This window comes from Salmo trutta, chromosome 2 (genome assembly GCF_901001165.1).
Source record: "Salmo trutta chromosome 2, fSalTru1.1, whole genome shotgun sequence".
NCBI classification, from domain to species: domain Eukaryota; kingdom Metazoa; phylum Chordata; class Actinopteri; order Salmoniformes; family Salmonidae; genus Salmo; species Salmo trutta.
Window position 1 is genome coordinate 73,621,372 of NC_042958.1, and position 24,490 is coordinate 73,645,861.

General features: G+C 42.6%; 1 pseudogene; it reads left to right on the plus strand.

The window, feature by feature from the left end:
- The window catches only part of LOC115163466 (arginyl-tRNA--protein transferase 1-like), a 174,578-nt pseudogene that overhangs the window by 145,544 nt on the left and 4,544 nt on the right, over positions 1-24,490 (plus strand).

The window sequence follows — 24,490 nt, forward strand, 5'->3', positions numbered from 1 at the left end:
AAATGCTCACTAACAGGGATGTAAACAAATTCATTCACAAAATTTGAGAGAAATAAGCTGGAAAATAGGCATATGGAACATTTCAGGGATTTTTTATTTCAGCTCATGAAACATGGGATCAATACTTTTCATGTTGCATTTATATTTTTGTTCATTGTACAGTATATTGTGGCAATCACAGCATTACAGTTGGAACTTAATTTGGCCAAAGCAAATCGCTCAACAGAATGAAACAAAACAGTTGTGAGAACTGGTTTAAACCTTCTCAAAAGTTTTGAACAGGCTATATTGCAGCAATTACCAACAAAATTAAGTGCTTACCATACCCAACAAATTACAGAAATAGGCTAATGTTATTTACTTATGACCTATCTTAAACTAAATACAGAGCACACAATTTAAAAGACAGAAATTAATTTAGCCAATGAAAATGTCTCAACAGAATTGAACAAAACAGGTTTAGCATATTTAAAGAACTGGTTTTGATTAATAAATAGGCTTATAATGATACATTTAAGTTCCAAAATGTCATCCTACCTGAATAGGCAGTTGCACAGCAGCCTGAATTCTTCTCATCTTAGTCCCCTACAATAATAAAACTTAAATTCCTTTTGTAGGCTTTTCACTATAGGCATACTCCATTCCCATGTACCGAATAAACAATACAAGTTAAATGGGTTTCCATTTCATTTTCACTCTAGGCGTACTGATGGTTTTGTCACACACAAAAAAAAAGATGTATAGCAAATGTGCCCACTCTAGTATTGGCACGTGCACTCCAGACAATAACTTGCAGATACAGTGCAGGTATAGCCTACTACATGATAAGATTATTATGGGCAAAAGTGCAAGATTTCATTTGTCAAATGGCAGCCAAGCATCAATCATTATGTCACCAGAATAAGACCCTCACTGTGCACATTCACCACCCTGTGAAGTTCAGAAAAGAGTAGGCTAGAATATTGTACTCACTTCAAAACAATAATGCAATTACTCATTGCATTGTGGTGTTGTAGGCTAGTTTATTTTATTATAAAAACTAACTAGGCAAGTCAGTTAAGAACAAATTCTTATTTACAATGACGGCCTACCAAAAGGCAAAACGCCTCCTGCAGGGACAGAGGCCTGGGATTAAAAAAATAAAAACAATATAAATATAGGACAATACACACATCACAAGAGAGACACAACACGACATAAAGAGAGACCTAAGACAACAACATAACAAGGCAGCAACACATGACAACACAGCATGGTAGCAACACAACATGACAACAACATGGTAGCAACACAACATGAAAGCAGCACAAAAACATGGTACAAACATTATTGGGCAACGTCAACAGCACAAAGGTCAAGAAGGTAGAGGCAACAATGCATCATACAAAGCAGCCACAACTGTCAGTAAGAGTGTCCATGGTCTTTGAATGAAGAGATTGAGATAAAACTGTCAAGTTTGAGTTTTTGTTGCAGCTCGTTCCAGTCGCTAGCTGCAGCAAACTGAAAAGAGGTGCGACCCAGGGATGTGTGCGCTTTGGGGACCTTTAACAGAATGTGACTGGTAGAATGGATGTTGTATGTGGAGAATGAGGGCTGCAGTAGATATCTCAGATAGGGAGGAGTGAGGCCTAAGAGGGTTTTATAAATAAGCATAAACCAATGGGTCTTGCGACAGGTATACAGATATGACCAGTTTACAGAGGAGTATAGAGTGCAGTGATGTGTCCTATAAGGAGCATTGGTGGCAAATCTGATGGCCGAATGGTAAAGAACATCTAGCCGCTCGAGAGCACCCTTACCTGCCAATCTATAAATGATGTCTCCATAATCTAGCATGGGTAGGATGGTCATCTGAATCAGGGTTAGTTTGGCAGCTGGGGTGAAAGAAGAGCGATTACGATAGAGGAAACCAAGTCTAGATTTAACTTTAGCCTGCAGCTTTGATATGTGCTGAGAGAAGGACAGTGCACCGTCTAGCCATACTCCAAAGTACTTCTATGCAGTGACTACCTGAAGCTCTAAACCCTCAGAGGTAGTAATAACACCTGTGGGAAGAGGGACATTCTTTTTACCAAACCACATGACCTTTGTTTTGGAGATGTTCAGAACAAGGTTAAGGGTAGAGCCCTTCAACAAGATCAATAGGGGAGATTTTTGAGCTGTGTGTCTGTCTTCACTGTTCTTTCATGCTCAATAGCTGATAGGCCTCTGCTGCCTATCAGCTATTCCTATTTGTTCTTGTCGATTCATATTAAACATTTACACAGCTTTGAACGTTTTTGTGTGGTATGATTGCTAGTTAGCCTATTGCAGATCTGGACGAACGATCCACCTACCACTATTGTCACTATGAATAGAGTGATAGAGTGCAATATAGACCGTTAGACTATACTGACCTGTGGTATAGTAAAAGTTTGCACACGGAAAAGCATAGTGTATAAGGGAAGTACCAAAACACCTTGATACAGTGCCTTCAGAAAGTTAGGTTATAGCCTTATTCTAAAATTGATTAAATCTTTTTTTTTAACTCATCATTCTACACACAATACTCTATAATAACAAAGCAAAAACAGGTTGTACTTTGTTGAATCACCTTTGGTAGCAATTACAGCCTTGAGTCTTCTTGGGTATGACACTACAAGCTTGGCACACCTGTATTTGGGGAGTTTCTCCCATTCTTCTCTGCAGATCCTCTCAAGCTCTATCAGGTTGGATGGGGAGTGTTGCTACACACCTATTTTCAGGTCTCTCCAGAGATGTTTGATTTGGTTCAAGTCCTTGCTCTGGCTGAGCCACTCAAGGAGATTCACATCTGTCCCGAAGCCACTCCCGCCTGGTCTTGGCTGTGTGTTTATGGTTGTTGTCATGTTGGAAGGTTAACCTTCGCCCCAGTCTGAGGTCCTGAGCGCTGTGGGGCAGGTTTTCATCAAGGATCTCTCTGTACTTTGTTCTGTTCATCTTTGCCTCGATCCTTGCTAGTCTCCCAGTCACTGCCTCTAAAAAACATCCCCACAGCATGATACTGCCACCACCATGCTTGTGTATGTTGATTTTTATTTATTTCACCTTTATTTAACCAGGTTGGCAAGTTGAGAACAAGTTCTCATTTACAATTGCGACCTGGCCAAGATAAAGCAAAGCAGTTTGACACATACAACAACACAGAGTTACATATGGAGTAAAACAAACATACAGTCAATAATGCAGTAGAAAAAATAAGTCTATATACAATGTGAGCAAATGAGGTGAGATAAGGGAGGTAAAGGCAAAAAAGGCCATGGTGGCAAAGTAAATACAATATAGCAAGTAAAACACTGGAATGGTAGATTTGCAATGGAAGAAAGTGCAAAGTAGAAATATAAATAATGGGGTGCAAAGGAGCAAAATAAATAAATAAATACAGTAGGGGAAGCGGTAGTTGTATGGGCTAAATTATAGATGGGCTATGTACAGATGCAGTGATCTGTGAGCTGCTCTGACAGCTGGTGCTTAAAGCTAGTGAGGGAGATAAGTGTTTCCAGTTTCAGAGATTTTTGTAGTTCGTTCCAGTCATTGGCAGCAGAGAACTGGAAGGAGAGACGGCCAAAGGAGGAATTGGCTTTGGGAGTGACCAGAGAGATATACTTGCTGGAGTGCGTGCTACAGGTGGGTGCTGCTATGGTGACCAGTGAGCGGAGATAAGGGGGGACTTTACCTAGCAGGGTCTTGTAGATGACCTGGGACCAGTGGGTTTGGCGACGAGTATGAAGCGAGGGCCAGCCAATGAGAGCATACAGGTCGCAGTGGTGGGTAGTATATGGGGCTTTGGTGACAAAACGGATGGCACTGTGATAGACTGCATCCAGTTTATTGAGTAGGGTATTGGAGGACATTTTGGTCAGTTTTACGAGGGTATGTTTGGCAGCATGAGTGAAGGATGCTTTGTTGCGAAATAGGAAGCCAATTCTAGATTTAACTTTGGATTGGAGATGTTTGATGTGAGTCTGGAAGGAGAGCTTACAGTCTAACCAGACACCTAGGTATTTGTGGTTGTCCGCATATTCTAAGTCAGAACCGTCCAGAGTAGTGATGCTGGACGTGCAGGCAGGTGCAGGCAGCGATCGGGTGAAGAGCATGCATTTAGTTTTACTTGTATTTAACCTCTTACATCTAGACGTTCCGTTAGCGGAACACCGCTCCAATATCCAATGACAGGGTGTGGCGCGAAATACAAACTCCTCGAAAATCCGAAAACTTTTTTCAATCATATTACTATTTTACACCATTTTAAAGACAAGACTCTCCTTTATCTAACCACACTGTCCGATTTCAAAAAGGCTTTACAACGAAAGCAAAACATTATATTATGTCAGGAGAGTACCCAGCCAGAAATAATCACACAGCCATTTTCAAAGCAAGCATATAATGTCACAAAAACAAAAACCACAGCTAAATGCAGCACTAACCTTTGATGATCTTCATCAGATGACACTCCGAGGACATTATGTTATACAATACATGCATGTTTTGTTCAATCAAGTTCATATTTATATCAAAAAACAGCTTTTTACATTAGCATGTGACGTTCAGAACTAGCATTCCCACCGAACACTTCCGGTGAATTTACTAAATTACTCACGATAAACGTTCACAAAAAACATAACAATTATTTTAAGAATTATAGACACAGAACTCCTTTATGCAATCGCGGTGTCCGATTTTAAAATAGCTTTTCGGTGAAAGCACATTTTGCAATATTCTGAGTAGATAGCCCGGCCATCGCAGGCTAGCTATTTTGACACCCACCAAGTTTGGTACTCACCAAACTCAGATTTACTATAAGAAAAATTGGATTACCTTTGCTGTTCTTCGTCAGAATGCACTCCCAGGACTTCTACTTCAGCAACAAATGTTGGTTTGGTTCCAAAAAATCCATAGTTATATCTAAAAAGCGGCGTTTTGTTCGTGCGTTCAAGACACTATCCGAAGGGTAACGAAGGGTGATGCGCGGACGCGTATCGTGACAAAAAGTTTCAAAATATTCCATTACTGTACTTCGAAGCATGTCAAACGCTGTTTAAAATCCATTTTTATGCGATTTTTCTCGTAAAATAGCGATAATATTCCGACCGGGAGTCGTTGTTTTCGTTCAAAGACTGAAAATGCAAAATGGACTCTTCACATGCACGCGTGCAGCCGTCTCATTGTTCTCAGATCGACCACTATCCAAATGCGCTACTGTTTTTCAGCCAGAGACTGCAGAGTCATCATTCAACGTTCTGGCGCCTTCTGAGAGCCCATGGGAGCCATAGAAATTGTCACGTTACAGCCGAGATCCTCTGTTTTGGATGGAGATGACAAAGAAGACCAAGAAATGGTCAGACAGGGTACTTCCTGTACAGAATCTTCTCAGGTTTTGGCCTGCCATTTGAGTTCTGTTATACTCACAGACACCATTCAAACAGTTATAGAATCGTTGGAGTGTTCTCTATCCAAAGCTACTAATTATATGCATATTCTAGTTTCTGGACAGGAGTAATAACCAGATTAAATCGGGTAAAAATTTTATCCGGCCGTGAAAATACTGCCCCCTATCCATAACAAGTTAAGAGCAGTTGGAGGCCACGGAAGGAGAGTTGTATGGCATTGAAGCTTGTCTGGAGGGTTGTTAACACAGTGTCCAAAGAAGGGCCAGAAGTATACAGAATGGTGTCGTCTGCATAGAGGTGGATCAGAGACTCACCAGACAACAGACCATCCGATTTGACACTTTGAACTCTATCAGAGAAGTATTTGGTGAACCAGGCGAGGCAATCATTTGAGAAACCAAGGCTATTGAGTCTGCCGATGAGGATGTGGTGATTGACAGAGTCGAAGGCCTTGGCCAGGTCAATGAATACGGCAGCACAGTATTGTTTCTTATTGATGGCGGTTACGATATCGTTTAGGACCGTGGCTGAGGTGCACCCATGACCAGCTCTGAAACCAGATTGCATAGCGGAGAAGGTGCGGTGGGATTCGAAATGGTTGGTAATCTGTTTGTTGACTTGGCTTTCGAAGACCTTAGAAAGGCAGGGTAGGATAGCTATAGGTCTGTAGCATTTTGGGTCAAGAGTGTCCCCTCCTTTGAAGAGGGGGATGACAGCAGCTGCTTTCCAATCTTTTTGAATCTCAGACAACATGAAAGAGAGGTTGAACAGGCTAGTAATAGGGGTTGCAACAATTTCGGCAGAACATTTTAGAAAGAAAGGGTCCAGATTGTCTAGCCCGGCTGATTTGTAGGGGTCCAGATTTTGCAGCTCTTTCAGAACATCAGCTGACTGGATTTGGGAGAAGGAGAAATGTGGAACGCTTGGGCGAGTAGCTGTGGGGGGTGCAGTGCTGTTGACCGCGGTAGGGGTAGCCAGGTGGAAAGCAAGGCCAGCCGTAGAAAAATGCTTATTGAAATTCTCAATTATAGTGGATTTATCAGAGGTGACAGAGTTTCCTATCCTCAGTGCAGTGGGCAGCTGGGAGGAAGTGTTCTCATTCTCCATGGACTTGACAGTGTCCCAGAACTTTTTTGAGTTTGTGTTGCAGGAAGCAAATTTCTGCTTGAAAAAGCTAGCCTTGGCTTTTCTAACTGCCTATGTATATTGGTTTCTAACTTCCCTGAAAAGTTGCATATCACGGGGGCTGTTCGATGCTAATGCAGAATGCCAAAAGGATGTTTTTGTGTTGGTTAAGGGCAGTCAGGTCTGGAGAGAACCAAGGGCTATATCTGTTCCTGGTTCTAAATTTATTTTATGGGGCATGCTTATTTAAGATGGTGAGGAAGGCATTTAAAAAAAATAACCAGGCATCCTCTACTGACGGGATGAGGTCAATATCCTTCCAGGATATTAACCTCATCCCAGTTCGATTAGAAAGGCTTGCTCACTGAAATGTTTCAGGGAGCGTTTCTCAGTGATGAGTGGAGGTCGTTTGACCGCAGACCCATTACGGATGCAGGCAATGAGGCAGTGATCGCTGAGATCTTGGTTGAAAACAGCAGAAGTGTATTTAGAGGGCAGGTTGGTTAGGATGATAACTATGAGGGTGCCCGTGTTTACGGCTTTGGGGTGGTACCTGGTAGGTTCATTGATAATTTGTGTGAGATTGAGGGCATCAAGTTTAGATTGTAGGGTGGCTGGGGTGTTAAGCATGTCCCAGTTTAGGTCATCTAACAGCATGAGCTCTGAAGATAGATGGGGGGCAATCAGTTCACATATGGTGTCCAGAGCACAGCTGGGGCAGAGGGTGGTCTATAGCAGGTGGCAACAATGAGAGACTTGTTTTTAGAGAGATGGGTTTTTAAAAGTAGAAGTTCAAATTGTTTGTACAGACCTGGGTAGTAGGACAGAACTCTGCAGGCTATCTCTGCAGTAGATTGCAACACCGCCCCCTTTGGCCATTCAATCTTGTCTGAAAATGTTGTAGTTAGAGATGAAGATTTCAGAGTTTATGGTGGACTTCCTAAACCAGGATTAAGACACGCCTAGGACATCTGGGTTGGCACAGTGTGCTAAAGCAGTGAATAAAACAAACTTAGGGAGGAGGCATCTAATGTTAACATGCATGAAACCAAGGCTATTACGGTTACAGACGTCATCAAAAAGAGAGCGCCTGCGGAATAGGAGTGGAGCTAGGCAATGCAGGGCCTGTATTCACCTCTACATGACCAGAGGAACCGAGGAGGAGTAGGATAAAGGTACGGCTAAAAGCTATGAGTATTGGTCGTTTATGACGTCCGGAATAGAGAGTAAAAGGAGCAGGTTTCTGGGGGCGATAAAATAGCTTCAAGGTATAATGTACAGACAAAGGTATGGTAGGATGTGAATACAGTAGAGGTAAACCTAGGCATTTAGTGATGATGAGAGAGATATTATCTCTAGAAACATCATTGAAACCAGATGTCATAGCATGTGTGGGTGGTGGAACTGAAAGGTTGGATAAGGTATAATGAGCAGGGCTAGAGGCTCTACAGTGAAATAAGCCAATAAACACTCACCAGAAGAGCAATGGATAAGGCATATTGATATTAAGGAGAGGCATGCTTAGCCGAGTGACTTGTTTACGTGCTGCTGTGCATTTTGTTTACGTCCTGCTGTGCGTTTTGTTGCCGATATTACTTTGCTACCTGACTACTTCACGGTTTTTACTTTTTCATTACCGTATATTTTTAGTTTTTCCCCTCACTCAACTTTTTTCATTCAACTTTTTCACCTCGGAGGTTTTATCTGGACATGGTTCGTCAGGACTTCAAACAGCCGAAGCTAAGTAACATTAACCTCTCTAGGGTAGGGGGCAGTATTTGCACGGCCGGATAAAAACTGTACCGATTTAATCTGGTTATTACTACTGCCCAGAAACTAGAATATGCATATAATTATTGGCTTTGGATAGAAAACACCCTAAAGTTTCTAAAACTGTTTGAATGGTGTCTGTGAGTACAACAGAACTCATATGGCAGGCAAAAACCTGAGAAGATTCCTTACAGGAATGCCCTCTCTGACCATTTCTTGGGCTTCTAAACTCTCTTTATTGAAAACTGAGGATCTCTGCTGTAACGTGACACTTCCTACGGCTCCCATAGGCTCTCAGAAGGCGGCAAAATGCTGAATGATGCCTTTGGAGCCCCTGGCTGAAAAACAGTAGCGCATTTGGATAGTGGTCGATCAGAGAACAATGAGACTGGAGGCGCGTGCACGAGGCGACACCATGTTTTTATTCTTTCGTCTTTGAACAAAAACAGGGTTTCCCGGTTGGAATATTATCGCTTTTTTACGAGAAAATCACATAAAAATTGATTTTAAACAGTGGTTGACATGCTTCGGAGTACGGTAATGGAATATTTAGAATTTTTTTGTCACGAAACGCGTCGGGCGCGTCACCCTTCGTCACCCTTCGGATAGTGTCTTGAACGCACGAACAAAACAGAGGATATTTGAACATAACTATGGATTATTTTGAACCAAACCAACATTTGTTATTGAAGTAGAAGTCCTGGGAGTGCATTCTGACGAAGAACAGCAAAGGTAATAACATTTTTCTTATAGTAAATCTGACTTTGGTGAGGGCCAAACTTGGTGGGTGTCAAAATAGCTAGCCGGTGATGGCTGGGCTGTCTACTCAGAATATTGCAAAATGTGCTTTTGCCAAAAAGCTATTTTAAAATCGGACATGGCGATTGCATAAAGGAGTTCTGTATCTATAATTCTTAAAATAATTGTTATGTTTTTTGTGAACGTTTATCGTGAGTAATTTAGTAAATTCACCGGACGTTTGCGGTGGGTATGCTAGTTCTGAACGTCACATGCTAATGTAAAAAGCTGGTTTTTGATATAAATATGAACTTGATTGAACAAAACATGCATGCATTGTATAACATAATGTCCTAGGAGTGTCATCTGATGAAGATCATCAAAGGTTAGTGCTGCTTTTAGCTGTGGTTTGGGTTTATGTGACATTATATGCTAGCTTGAAAAATGGGTGTCTGATTATTTCTGGCTGGGTACTCTGCTGACATAATCTAATGTTTTGCTTTCGTTGTAAAGCCTTTTTGAAATCGGACAGTGTGGTTAGATTAACGAGAGTCTTGTCTTTAAAATGGTGTAAAATAGTCATATGTTTGAGAAATTGAAGTAATAGCATTTCTAAGGTATTTGAATAACGCGCCACGGGATTCCACTGGCTGTTGAGTAGGTGGGACGAGAGAGGTTAACATGATGCCTTCTAATTGCAGTCGTTGTTCTTATAATATACAGGAGAACGATCGCCTTACGGCAAGGATAGCTGTGCTGCAAGCCCATCTTCAGACGCAATCGTTAGGCAAGGGCAATTTCAGTGTAGGAAAGGATGAAACAGCGTCTGTGCCACCAGTAAGTACACATAGTAACGTTAGTATAAACCCCCTCGCACGGTCCCCGCAGCCGGACAACTTTCTCATGGCTTCTGGAGGGAAACGCTGAATGCTCAACCGGTGTCGCTTATTCAGCCGACAGAAACTTTCAACCGGTACTCTCCATTAAGCGAGTCGGAGTCGGAGGCCGAAACTTCTCTGGTCTCTGCTCCTCCCGTTGTGGGGTCTGAGACGCCGAAGCCTCTCACCATTAGCTCTGACAAATTGAAAACCCTAGGCATTGGCGACTCCATTACCCGCAGTATTAGACAAAAAACGAATCATCCAGCGATCATACACTGTTTACCAGGGGGCAGGGCTACCGACCTTAAGGCTAATCTAAAGACGGTGCTGGCTAAAGCTAAAACTGGCGAGTGTAGAGAGTATAGAGATGTTGTTATCCACGTCGGCACCAATGATGTTAGGATGAAACAGTCAGAGGTCACCAAGCGCAACATAGCTTCAGCGTGTAAATCAGCTAGAAAGATGTGTCGGCATCGATTAATTGTCTCTGGCCCCCTCCCAGTTAGGGGGAGTGATGAGCTCTACAGCAGAGTCTCACAACTCAATTGCTGGTTGAAAACTGTTTTCTGCCCCTCCCAAAAGATAGAATTTGTAGATAATTGGCCCTCTTTCTGGGACTCACCCACAAACAGGACCAAGCCTGGCCTGTTGAGGAGTGACGGACTCCATCCTAGCTGGAGGGGTGCTCTCATCTTATCTACGAACATAGACAGGGCTCTAACTCCTCTAGCTCCACAATGAAATAGGGTGCAGGCCAGGCAGCAGGATGTTAGCCAGCCTGCCAGCTTAGTGGAGTCTGCCACTAGCACAGTCAGTGTAGTCAGCTCAGCTATCCCCATTGAGACCGTGTCTGTGCCTCGATCAAGGTTGGGCAGAATTAAAGATGGCGGTGTTCGCCTTAGCAATCTCACTAGAATAAAGACCTCCTCCATCCCTGCCATTATTGAAAGAGATTGTGATACCTCACATCTCAAAATAGGACTACTTAATGTTAGATCCCTCACTTCAAAGGCAGTTATAGTCAATGAACTAATCACTGAGCATAATCTTGATGTGATTGGCCTGACTGAAACATGGCTTAAGCCTGATGAATTTACTTTGTTAAATGAGTCCTCACCCCCTGGTTACACTAGTGACCATATCCCCCGCGCATCCCGCAAAGGCGGAGGTGTTGCTAACATTTATGATAGCAAATTTAAATTTACCCCCAAAAAACAACAACGACACTTTCGTCTTTTGAGCTTCTAGTCATGAAATCTATGCAGCCTACTCAATCATTTTTTATAGCTACTGTTTACAGGCCTCCTGGGCCATATGCAGCGTTCCTCACTGAGTTCCCTGAATTCCTATCGGACCTTGTAGTCATCTCAGATAATATTCTAATTTTTGGTGACTTTAATATTCACATGGAAAAGTCCACAGACCCACTCCAAAAGGCTTTCGGAGCCATCATCGACTCAGTGGGTCTTGTCCAACATGTCTCTGGACCTACTCACTGCCACAATCATACTCTGGACCTAGTTTTGTCCCATGGAATAAATGTTGTGGATCTTAATGTTTTTCCTCATAATCCTGGACTATCGGACCACCATTTTATTACGTTTGCAATCGCAACAAATAATCTGCTCAGACCCCAACCAAGAAGCATTAAAAGTCGTGGTATAAATTCTCAGACAACCCAAAGATTCCTTGATGCCCTTCCAGACTCCCTCTGCCTACCCAAGGACGTCAGAGGACAAAAATCAGTTAACCACCTAACCGAGGAACTCAATTTAACCTTGCGCAATACCCTAGATGCAGTTGCACCCCTAAAAACTAAAAACATTTGTCATAAGAAACTAGCTCCCTGGTATACAGAAAATACACGAGCTCTGAAGCAAGCTTCCAGAAAATTGGAACGGAAATGGCGCCACACCAAACTGGAAGTCTTCCGACTAGCTTGGAAAGACAGTACCGTGCAGTTTCGAAGAGCCCTCACTGCTGCTCGATCATCCTATTTTTCCAACTTAATTGAGGAAAATAAGAACAATCCGAAATTTCTTTTTGATACTGTCGCAAGTTAACCTCTCTAGGGTCGGCGGGACGAAATCGTCCCACCTACATAACAGCCAGTGGAATCCTGTGGCGCGTTATTCAAATACCTTAGAAATGCTATTACTTCAATTTCTCAAACATATGACTATTTTACAGCATTTTAAAGACAAGACTCTCGTTAATCTAACCACACTGTCCGATTTCAAAAAGGCTTTACAACGAAAGCAAAACATTAGATTATGTCAGCAGAGTACCCAGCCAGAAATAATCAGACACCCAATTTTCAAGCTGGCATATAATGTCACATAAACCCAGAAGACAGCTAAATGCAGCACTAACCTTTGATGATCTTCATCAGATGACAACCCTAGCACATTATGTTATACAATACATGCATGTTTTGTTCAATCAAGTTCATATTTATATCAAAAACCAGCTTTTTACATTAGCATGTGACGTTCAGAACTAGCATACCCCCGCAAACTTCCGGCGAATTTACTAACAATTTACTAAATTACTCACGATAAACGTTCACAAAAAGCATAACAATTATTTTAAGAATTATAGATACAGAACTCCTCTATGCACTCGATATGTCCGATTTTAAAATAGCTTTTTGGTGAAAGCACATTTTGCAATATTCTAAGTAGATAGCCCGGCATCACAGGGCTAGCTATTTAGACACCCAGCAAGTTTAGCCTTCACCAAACTCCGATTTACTATTAGAAAAGTTTGATTACCTTTGGTGTTCTTCGTCAGAATGCACTCCCAGGACTTCTACTTCAATAACAAATATTGGTTTGGTCCCAAATAATCCATAGTTATGTTCAAACAGCGGCGTTTTGTTCGTGCGTTCAAGACACTATCCGAATGGTAAATAAGGGTCATGCGCACGGCGCATTTCGTGACAAAAAAAATCTAAATATTCCATTACCGTACTTCGAAGCATGTCAACCGCTGTTTAAAATCAATTTTTAATCAATTTTTCTCGTAAAAAAGCGATAATATTCCGACCGGGAATCTGCAATTAGGTAAACAGACGTAAGAAAATAAAGCATGGGGGCGACTCGGGCACGCGCCTAAGCCTATTGTCCTCTGATCGGCCACTTGTCAAAGGCGGTAATGTGTTTCAGCCAGAGGCTGCATCGATATCGTTCAGCTTTTTCCCGGGCTCTGAGAGCCTATGGGAGCCGTAGGAAGTGTCATGTTACAGCAAAGATCCTCAGTCTTCAATAAACAGAGGCAAGAAGAACAACACCTTGTCAGACAGGCCACTTCCTGGTCAGAATCTTCTCAGGTTTTTGCCTGCCATATGAGTTCTGTTATACTCACAGACACCATTCAAACAGTTTTAGAAACTTTAGGGTGTTTTCTATCCAAAGCCAATAATTATATGCATATTCTAGTTACTGGGTAGGAGTGCGTCACTTGAGTGGGTTGAGTCACTGACGTGGTCTTCCTGTCTGGGTTGGCGCCCCCCCTTGGGCTGTGCCGTGGCGGAGATCTTTGTGGGCTATACTCGGCCTTGTCCCGGGATGGTATGTTGGTGGTTGGAGATATCCCTCCAGTGGTGTGGAGGCTGTGCTTTGGCAAAGTGGGTGGGGCTATATCCTACCTGTTTTGCCCTGTCCGGCGGTTTCATCGGATGGGGCCACAGTGTCTCCTGACCCCTCCTGTCTCAGCCTCCAGTATTTATGCTGCAGTAGTTTATGTGTCGGGGGGCTAGGGTCAGTCTGTCACATCTGGAGTATTTCTCTTGTCTTTTCCAGTGACCTGTGTGAATTTAAATATGCTCTCTCTAATTCTTTCTTTCTCTCTCTTGGAGGACCTGAGCACAAGGACCATAACCTCAGGACTACCTGGCTTGATGACTCCTTGCTGTCGCCAGTCCACCTGGCCGTGCTGCTGCTCCAGTTCCAACTGTTCTGCCTGCAGCTATGGAACCCTGACCTGTTCACCGGACGTGCTACCTGTCCTAGACCTGTTGTCCCAGACCTGCTGGAACCCTGACCTATTCACCGGACGTGCTACCTGTCCCAGACCTGCTGTTTTCAACTCTCTAGAGACAGCAGGAGCGGTAGAGATACTCTCAAAGATCGGCTATGAAAAAGCCAACTGACACTTACTCTTGTGTTACTGACTTGTTGCACCCTCGACAACTACTATGATTATTATTATTTGACAATGCTGGTCATTTATGAACATTTTAACATCTAGGCCATGTGCTGTTATAATCTCCACCCGGCACAGCCAGAAGAGGACTGGCCACCCCTCATAGCCTGGTTCCTCTCTAGGTTTCTTCCTAGGTTTTGGCCTTTCTAGGGAGTTTTTCCTAGCCACACCTGCATTGCTTGCTGTTTGGGGTTTTAGGCTGGGTTTCTGTACAGCACTTTGAGATATCAGCTGATGTAAGAAGGGCTATATAAATAAATGTCATTTGATTTGATTTGATAATAAATGTCCAAGTGAGATTCAGACAGCTAGCCGGGCCATAGGTAGCAAGCTGGCAGAAGATGGAGGGAGGTCTGTTTTTAGCCACCTTGTGCGTTTCAGTCTGTTAATTAGTGGGGTTCCGTGTAGTAGGGGGGACCAGTCCAATTGGCAAAATAGTTATAGTTATAGTGGCCCAAGAAAATTGTCCGATAGACCTATTAAGATAGCAGCCGATAAGACAGCTAATGATTAGCGGGCCGCAGATGGGCGTTCAGGTTACGTCGCGATGGAAGGGCCAGTTGGATAACTCCCTCGGGCAGATAACGTCGGTAGTCCAGACGTGAAGGCGCGATAGGGCTCCGCATCGGCAGTAAAACTGGTCCGGATAGGTGATTGTAGCCCAGGAGTGGCTGATGGAACTCTTCAGCTGGTTAGCTCCGGAATAATTGATGTTAGCTCCGGGACCGACGTTAGCCAATAGTCACTCAGGTAGCAGCTAGCTAGCTGCAAGATCCAGGTGTAAATGTCCAGAGCCTTCGGTAGAAATTCGGGGATATGTAGAGAAAATTGGTCCAATATTCTCTGGTCTGAGTCGCGCTGTACAAAACTGGCGATAGCTTTTCGAGCTAAGGGATAGCTGATGACCGCCAACCATGGCTAGCTGAACTCCAACGTTAGCCAGTGAACTGGCCAACCTCTGGCTAACCGCTGGCTAGCTTCTGTTGTGGATTTCAGATTTGAGGTAAATAATACTTTTTTTTTAATTGGTGAGGCGGGTTGCAGGAGAGTGTTTTGAGGTTGAGTTTTTAGAAAAAAATATACAAAAAGATATGTGAAGAAAATATGTAAATATATATATATATATATACACGGGACACGACAAGAGGAGGACAACGGACGTCTGACTGCTATGCCATCTTGGAAGTAATGTGTATGTGACCAATATAGGGATGGTGCCAGGTTTCCTCCAGACGGGATACTTGGCATTCAGGCCAAAGAGTTTAATCTTGGTTTCATCAGACCAGACAATCTTGTTTAGGTGCCTTTTGGCAAACTCCAAGCAGGCTGTCATGTGCCTTTTACTGAGGAGTGGCTTCCGTCTGGCAACTCTACCATAAAGTCCAGATTGTTCGAGTGCTGCAGAGATGGCTGCAAAGATTCTCAAAGATTCTCCCGTCTCCATAGAGGCCCTTCTCCCTCGATTTCTCAGTTTGGTGGTTCCAAACTTCTTCAATTTAAGAATGATGGAGGCCACTGTGTTCTTGGAGACCTTCAATGCTGCAGAAATGTGTTGGTACCCTTCCCCTGATCTGTGCCTCGACACAATCCTGTCTCGGAGCTCTACAGACAATTCCTTCGACCTCATGGATTGGTTTTTGCTCTGACATGCACTGTCAACTGTGGGACCTTACATAGACAGATGTGTGCATTTCCAAATCATGTCCAATCAATTGAATTTACCACAGGTGGACTCCAATCAAGTTGTAGAAACATCTCAAGGATGATCAATGGGAATAGGATGCACCAGAGCTAATTTTTGAGTTTAATAGCAAATGGTATCTATACTTACGTAATTAAGGTATGTTTTTTATTTTTAATACATTTGCAAAATAATTATAACCTGTTTTCGCTTTGTCATTAGGTGGTATTGTGTGTAGATTGCTGATGTTTTTACATTTTAGGTTATGGCTGTAACGTAACAAAATGTTGAAAAAGTCAAGGGGTCTGAATACCGATGGCACTGTGTAGGGCAGGCGCATGCAAGCAGATGAGGACATTTGGCTAGGATGGAAGAAATGATATACTGTAGTAAAACCTGCAAAAGAGTGAATGTAAACCCTGTGCCCGATAAAAAAGCATAACCCTCGCCAAAGCAAAAGTATAAAAGTTTGACAACCCTCCCTTATTTTTTACGAAAAATAACTAATATTTTTTACCTAATGGTGGCGCTCAAAACATGCGCAATTCCATAGGAACACAGCCATTTTAAAAGCGCAGGTTTTTTGCAACATTGCCATGCCTTAATTTTTCATCTTACCCAAATTATATACATATGAAGAGAAAGCTGAACAGTGTACTGTTTGTCAAATTTCTTTGCTGGGGGTCTTCAGAGAGGGGGGCGGTAAGTAGGGGCAAGTGGTAGTGTTGTTCTTGGCAAGCTGAGGTGTGTGTGTGTGTGTGTGTGTGTGTGTGTGTGTGTGTGTGTGTGTGTGTGTGTGTGTGTGTGTGTGTGTGTGTGTGTGTGTGTGCGTGTACGTACGTACGTACATGAGTATGTGTGTTTCTGTGTGTGTGAGTGCATGCAGGGGCATTCCCCGTGGGTATGTAAGTGTATGCGTTTCCGTGTTTGTGTGTGGATGTGTGTATGGAGGGGGTAATGGAAGAGACACTATGTCAGCAGTGCATAGGACCATTAGTTTAAAAAGGGAAAGGTCTACTCCTAGAGAGAGGAGGGTAGGTGATTGGTGGAGAGAGGGAGGTGAAATGCGGGCAAGGGACACAGAGTGAGCTGGGAGGCAGTGAAAGAGTGAGAGGAAAAGTGTGATAGGTAGAGAGACAGGAGTGTTGGTGTCATAAGAGCGGGAGTGAGAGAGGGAGGGAGGTTGAGAGAAGGAGATGAGAAGTGAGAGTGAGGGAGGTAGAGAGACTTTGTGGCCAAAGTCGGGAGGCCTAATTGGAGGCCTGTCAATGTGTGAGTTATCCCCACAGAAGAGAGGTGCTTTACTCTACCAGTTGAGCCTTGGAGGACCACTGCTCTCACTACCTTGTAGAGTTTCCCAGACACAGATTGAACCTAGTCCTGGACTGAAGAGCACTTTTAATGGAGGTTTCCCATCAACCATAACCCATGGGTTAATGATGTCTGCTGCACTGTCAAGTGCCAATCATCCAAATGCCAGTATGTAACTATCCCTTGACAATTTCAGTAGCCTATATTATAACTCTTATAGACAGACAAAGCCTATGGCTTGTTTCACCAGAGCCACATTACCATTAACCCCTTCATTATAGTGTTTCAAGTTTTATTAGTCATATGTATGGGATACACATGGTGTACACCGTCCAAAGAAATGTTTACTTGCAGGTTCCTTCTCTACAATCTAACAATAAGAAATAATGCCAATCCAATATGTACACGTGTTTTGAGAGAGGAGAGAGACTTTGGGGTCAAGTGTTTGAAATTGTGCAATCATAAGAGTCTGGTTGCAGCAGTTATGGTGTGTTTCTGGATGTTTGTATGCCTGTGTGCGTGAGTTAGTGCATGTTTGCTATGGTGTGGAGAATCAGAGCAGGTTGTCAGTCCAGTTCAAGTGTTCAGCAGTCTGATGGCTTGTAGATAGAAAACTCTGAGCCTGTTGAACTCTCTGAGCCTGTTGATGTCAGACCTCATGCTCTGATACCATCTGCCTGACTGTAAGGGAGTGAACAGCTTGTGGCTGGGGTGTGTGGGATCTGTGATGACGCGGTGGGCCTTCCGTTTCAAGTACAGTCGTGGCCAAAAGTTTTGAGAATGACACAAATATTAATTTCCACAAATTTTGCTGCTTCAGTGTCTTTAGATAATTTTGTCAGATGTTACTATGGAATACTGAAGTATAATTACAAGCATTTCATAAGTGTTAAAGGCTTTTATTGACAATTACATGAAGTTAGATGCAAAGAGTCAATATTTGCAGTGTTGACCCTTCTTTTTAAAGACCTCTGCAATCCGCCCTTGCATGCTGTCAATTAACTTCTGGGCCACATCCTGACTGATGGCAGCCCATTCTTGCATAATCAATGCTTGGAGTTTGTCAGAATTTGTGGGTTTTTGTTTGTCCACCAGCCTCTTGAGGATTGACCACAAATTCTCAATGGGATAAAGGTCTGGGGAGTTTCCTGGCCATGGACCCAAAATATCGATGTTTGTTCCCCGGGCCACTTAGTTATCACTTTTGCCTTATGGCAAGGTGATCCATCATGCTGGAAAAGGCATTGTTCGTCACCAAACTGTTCCTGGATGGAGAAGTTGCTCTCGGAGGATGTGTTGGTACCATTCTTTATTCATGGCTGTGTTCTTAGGCAAAATTGTGAGTGAGCCCACTCCCTTGGCTGAGAAGCAACCCCACACATGAATGATCTCAGGATGCTTTACTGTTGGCATGACACAGGACTGATGGTAGCGCTCATCTTGTCTTCTCCAGAGAAGCTTTTTTCCGTATGCCCCAAACAATTGGGAAGGGGATTCATCAGAGAAAATGACTTTACCCCAGTCCTCAGCAGTCCAATCCCTGTACCTTTTGCAGAATATCAGTCTGTCCCTGATGTTTTTCCTGGAGAGAAGTGGCTTCTTTGCTGCCCTTCTTGACACCAGGCCATCCTCCAAAAGTATTCGCCTCACTATGCGTGCAGATGCACTCACACCTGCCTGCTGCCATTCCTGAGCAAGCTCTGTACTGGTGGTGTCCTGTGTGATTTTAAGTATGCTCTCTCTAATTCTTTCTTTCTTTCAGGACTGGCCACCCCTCATAGCCTGGTTCCTCTCTAGGTTTCTTCCTAGGTTTTGGACTTTCTAGGGAGTTTATCCTAGCCACCGTACTTCTACACCTGCATTGCTTGCTGTTTGGGGTTTTAGGCTGGGTTTCTGTAAAGCACTTTGATATATCAACTGATGTAAGACGGGCTATTTAACCTCTTATGGCTAGGGGGCAGTATTTTCACGGCTGGATAAAAAACGTACCCGATTTAATCTGATTATTAGTCCTGCCCAGAAACTAGAATATGCATATAATTATTAGCTTTGGAGAGAAAACACTCCAAAGTTTCTAAAACTGTTTGAATGGTGTCTGTGAGTATAACAGAACTCCTATGGCAGGCAAAAACCTGAGATGGTTCTGTTCAGGAAGTACCCTCTCTGACCATTTATTTTCTTTCTTTGACATCTCTTCCAAAAACTAAGGATCTCTGCTGTTACGTGACAATACCCACGTCTCCAATGGGGTCTCAGAGCCCGGGAAAAACAGGAATGACGTAATTCAAAGCCCTGGCTGAAACAAAGGAGAGCAAAAGCTAAGTGGTCTCTCAGTGGAGTAAGCCTTACGCTCGTGACCCGCCCCGCCCCCGGCTTTCGGTTTTTCCCTCAGTTTACAGGCATGCACCTTCCCGGTCGGAATATTATCGCTTTTCTACGAGATAAATTGCATAAAAATTGGTTTTAAACAGCGGTTGACATGCTTCGAAGTACGGTAATGGAATATTTAGAATTTTTTTGTCACATTCTGCGCCATGCTTGTGACCGAGATTTAGCGTTGGGATAGTGTCTAGAACGCACGAACAAAACGTCGTTGATGGAACATAACGATGGATTATTTGGGACCAAACCTACATTTGTTATTGAAGTAGAAGTCCTGGGACTGCATTCTGACGAAGAACAGGAAAGGTAAGAACATTTTTCTTATAGGAAATGTGATTTTGGTGAAGGCTAAACTGTTGGGTGTCTAAATAGCTAGCCCTGTGATGCCGGGCTATGTACTTAGATTATTGCAAAATGTGCTTCATCCGAAAAGCTATTTTAAAATCGGACATATCGAGTGCATAGAGGAGTTCTGTATCTATAATTCTTAAAATAATTGTTATGCTTTTTGTGAACGTTTATCGTGAGTAATTTAGTAAAATCACCGGAAGTGTTCGGTGGGAATGCTAGTTCTGAACGTCACATGCTAATGTAAAAAGCTGTTTTTTGATATAAATATGAACTTGATTGAACAGACATGCATGTATTGTATAACATAATGTCCTAGGTGTGTCATCTGATGAAGATCATAAAAGGTTAGTGCTGCATTTAGCTGTGGTTTGGGTTTATGTGACATTATATGCTAGCTTGAAAAATGGGTGTCTGATTATTTCTGGCTGGGTACTCTGCTGACATAATCTAATGTTTTGCTTTCGCTGTAAAGCCTTTTTGAAATCGGACAGTGTGGTTAGATAAAGGAGAGTCTTGTCTTTAAATAGCTGTAAAATAGTCGTATGTTTGAAAAGTGGAAGTTTTCGGATTTTAGAGGAGTTTGTATTTCGCGCCCCGCCCATCATTGGATATTGGAGCAGACGTTCCGCTAGCGGAACGTGTAGATGTAAGAGGATAAATTTGCTTTCTTACAGCGAGGGAAAAAAGTATTTGATCCCCTGCTGATTTTGTACATTTGCCCACTGACAAAGAAATGATCAGTCTCTCTCTGACTGGTTGTCAGAGGCAATTTACTTATGCTCATCACAAATGCCACTAACTCCTAGGTCTGGCTATAACACTAATGCTCTCATCCTGAGTGGATCATTCTATCCCTTCATCCTGAGAGAGATCACTCCTCCTCACCTCTTCTTTCCTCTTCTCTCCAAATCCTCATGTCGGAGCTGAGATGGGAGGGATGGAGAGGATGGATGGATGTAGTGGGAGAGTCTAAGCTTAGAGCTGTTTTAATTCAGCGAGACACTTGGTTTTAGTCTGGAACTGTGGCACCTCTCTGCCTTATTAACGTCCCTTTAGATAGATATTGTACTGATCAACGTTGATGAAACCACATGAAACGGCCCCACCCTGGGTCCACAAATCAATATTGTATGTTGCTTTCTTGGCCAGGGCTCACTTGAAAGAGATATTAATCTCAATGTCACTTAAATAAAGGATACATGAATAAAAACTCTGCTGCCTGCAAATTACCAAGCATCCTCTCTGCACCATGGAGGAGCGTGCCAGAGTGTCAAAGTCCCAGAACCCCTCATCTCGTCCTGACCCTCTCACTCCAGAGACACTACTCTCCCCTCTTTACCCCTGACATCTGACCTGGAAGCAGTTTTCCCTCTCTGCGGCCCTGTCAGTGGACGTCCGGTGGCCCGGACGAACCGAGGGGGTTTGGAGCAGCTCAGCAGGCAGGAGCCCTGGAGGAGAGAGAGAGGGAGGGATGGATGGATAGATGGATGGGGGAATAAATGAGCGAATGAGGGTAAAAGGGAAAGAGACGTGTTTATAAGAGGAGCGGATGTTTGGATTGTCTGACAGATGGGAAGAGCGAGAGAGAAAGAGAGACCTGGTCTCCTCTCTCTTGTGACAGCTCTGCTCAGTGTTATTGGCAAGGTTAATTCGGCAGCTAAAAGCCTCTGCCTCTATCATCCAGCTCTGTTTATGACTGGCTGTCTGAGTCCAAAATGGTATCCTATTCCCTACATGGTGCACTATTTTTGTTAGGGCTCTGGTCAAAAGTAGGGAACTATATAGGGAATAGGATGTCATTTGGGGCAAAACAACTGTTTAGTATTCTCTCTGGTCTCTGCTTTCCTCTGGCAAAATAACTCCATTCTGCTGTCAACACTGTGATAGACAGGCACAGGAATGTCACACAGTGTCCCCGCTAAAATCACTAACAGAGTTCTATCCGCTTTTCAATGCCAGATAGCATATTGCTAACAGCGCCATAGAGCTCCATCCTGTCCTCAACGCCAGGGCCCATTTTTTAAAAAAGTGCTCATCTAGGATCAAGTCCCCACCATGTCCCTATACAGTGGGGTCCGAAATGATTGACACCCTTAATAAAGATGCGCAAAAATGACTGTACAAAATAAATAATTAAAATACTGAGCTATATTGTATGCTCAAAAAATTGGGAAATAATTTATTTCATACAGTCATTTTTGCTCTTCTTTATCAAAGCTGTCAATAATTTTCCAACCCCACTGTAATCTGATTCAATATGATCTAAAAAGACTAAACTGATCCTACATCAGCACTCCTACTCTGAGGCCCTTTTTAAATACGGGCTCAGATATGTTTCAAGTTTTAATGTCATGTGCACAAGTACAGTGAAATGCCTTTCTTGCAAGCTCTAAATCAAACAATGCAGTAATCAATATCAATGTAGAACCAATAGATAGATTGATTGCATTGTGTCCTGTCAGTCATCCCAAACATGAGCCCCTTTGTCTCATTTTGGGTGTTAATGTGAATATGAAAATGTTACAGAACGTATTTACTCTTGTGAAGCCACAGGTGCACATATTAAAGTTGTGAGACATTGCAGATTTTTTTCTTTAAAAAGTTGAATTTAACGTAATAGATTTCAACAAATCAGCATTTTAGAGGAGATTAAAAAAACTGAGGAAAACCAAGTGTTTAAATAAAATGTGAAGCAAAACTGTGAATTCAATGTCTCACTCTAAATATAAGAGGAGAGCAAAAATAAATAGAAATTGGGAGCCCAAGAGCTAATTCCAGTGCCTCCCTAATGACCCAGTGGAAATACTGTATTATTGAATAACATGTGCTGAGCTGTGGAAGAAACAAATGTTCACTGAAGTCAGAAAGCATCCAGAGTGGCCATTTGGCACCCTCTCTTCTCCTCTTCCTCTTCTCCACTCCTTTCATAATAATCATCATGGACAGTGAATGGATTTAAAGGATTGTTAGGGCTCTGTATCTAGATCACACTAATGCCCTACAAGTGGAAAAGTAAGTGGGCAGGTTATCAAAAGTCATGACATGCCAAGACTATATACAGCCATGGCCAAAAATATTAGCACCCTCTCACTTTTTTCTTCCAAAAAACTGTTGAAATTAGAAATTATTTTGGTATCCACATACAGTTGAAGTTGGAAGTTTACATACACTTAGATTGGAGTCATTAAAACTTGTTTTTCAACCACTCCACAAATTTCTTGTTAACAAACTATAGTTTTGGCAAGTTGATTAGGACATCTACTTTGTGCATGACACAAGTAATTTTTCCAACAATTATTTACAGACAGATTGTTTCACTTATAATTCACTGTATCATAATTCACTGTATCACAATTATAGTGGGTCAGAAGTTTACATACACTAAGTTGACTGTGCCTTTAAACAGCTTGGAAAATTTCAGAAAATGATGTCATAGCTTTAGAAGCATCTGATAGGCTAATTGACATCATTTGAGTCAATTGAAGGTGTACCTGTGGATGTATTTCAAGGCCTACTTTCAAACTCAGTGCATCTTTGCTTGACATCATGGCAAAATAAAATCAGCCAAGACCAGTAGACCCCCCAAGTCTGGTTCATCCTTGGGAGCAATTTCCAAACGCCAGAAGATACCACGTTCATTTGTACAAGCCATAGTACGCAACACCATTAGTGTCACGGGTGTGCGTACTAGTAGCGAAGTCAGGTGCAGGAGAGCAGAGAGTTGTGAACAGGCGCACACTTTATTTAGGCAGGAGCAAACACCAGATGGATGCAAGGAGGGACTGGTGCACTTCACAAAATAGATGGCATCATGAGGGTGAAAAATTATATGGATAAATTGAAGCAACATCTCAAGACATCAGTCAGGAAGTTAAAGCTTGGTCGCAAATGGGGCTTCCAAATGGACAATGACCCCAAGCATACTTCCAAAGTTGTGGCAAAATGGCTTAAGGACAACAGAGTCAAGGTATTGGAGTGGCCATCACAAAGCCCTGACCTCAATCCTATAGACAATTTGTGGGCAGAACTGAAAAAGTGTGTGCGAGCAAGGAGGCCTACAAACCTGACTCAGTTACACCAGCTCTGTCAGGGGAAATGGGCCAAAATTCACCCAGCTTATTGTGGGAAGCTTGTGGAAGGCTACCAGAAATTTTGGACCGAAGTTAAACAATTTAAAGGCAATGCTACCACATACTAATTGAGTGTATGTAAACTTCTGACCCACTGGGAATGTGATGAAAGAAATAAAAGCTCAAATAAATCATTCTCTCTACTATTATTCTGACATTTCACATTCTTAAAATAAAGTGGTGATCCTAACTGATCTAAGACAGGGAATTTTTATTATGATTAAATGTCAGGACTAGTGAAAAACTGAGTTTAAATGTATTTGGCTAAGGTGTATGTAAACTTCCGACTTCAACTGTATGTATGTCTTTGGTTTGCAGATGAACAAAACAAAAACATCTGAATAATTGACTAAATGTTAGCTTTTTCTATAAGGAAATCCTAAAATGGACCGGACAATATTATTGGCACCTTCTAGAAATAGTTTGAAATAATATGATTTCAAGCAGGTGATTCTCCTTTACTTTGGAATTGAACTCACCTGTGGTAAGTTGCCAGTGCCCGCAATA